Below are 880 nucleotides of genomic sequence, written 5' to 3'. Positions count from 1 at the left end.
CGAGCGAGCGAGGACGCGCCTTCGAGTCAGCATCCCGCCACAGGATTTGCTGCGGCGTTTCTTCCACCCGCGCAGCAGGGGAAAGGGGCGTGGCAGGCACCTCGGATGGACCGGTGGATAGATCCAGTCCCGCGGGGGAGATGCATTGAAGGCTGGCCGGTGGCGACCCGGGATCCCGGGGAGAGACAGGGAGGGGCATGGTGAGGAGCGGCCGCCCCGGGGATGGGCAGTGGCTGGGGCGAGTGGCCGCCGCGGCCGGAGCGGCTGTAGGGAGCCAAAACCTCGAAAGGCCATTGTCCGAACTTTACTAGATAGAAAAGAGAGTACAACAAGGACAATCTAGGAAACTTAGACTGGACCCAGAGTTTACAAACAGCCCTGCCAAGGGTCGGCCTCCAAAAAACAGAGGTGCCCCCGCTACAGCAACGATCTCGGACCACCCAGGTGAGGGCCGGACTTGCAAAACATGAACACCCCCACAACAACTATGTTGGCAGATCAACGATGCATCCGGCGGCCCTCCACATGGCCACATCTTCTACTATCCGCTCCAGAACGCTGGACGGCGAAGCTGCCACCTGGTCCTGGAGTTTCTCTCTTTCCATATCCTCCAATGCATCAAGAGCACCACCGTGTCAAAATTCCTTCGGATGTGCTTGGGAATGAGAGCCCTAGTCTGCAACCACCACTCCCAAGTGGAGGCAAAGGTGTTATCGGGGATAAGGAAATCGGTGGCGGTCCAAGATCTGAAGCGCGCTCAAACTTGTTGTGTAAAACGACAGTGGAGAAACAAGTGGGTGCAGTCTTCTGGCGCTTGAAGACACAAGGGGCATACTCCGTTGGAAGGCCAATTCCTTTTCTGCAGATTGTCTGCCGTAAG

This window comes from Triticum dicoccoides, chromosome 2A, assembly GCF_002162155.2.
Source record: "Triticum dicoccoides isolate Atlit2015 ecotype Zavitan chromosome 2A, WEW_v2.0, whole genome shotgun sequence".
NCBI lineage: Eukaryota > Viridiplantae > Streptophyta > Magnoliopsida > Poales > Poaceae > Triticum > Triticum dicoccoides.
The sequence above is the reverse complement of the archived record's forward strand: the minus strand, read 5'-3'. Positions refer to the sequence as shown.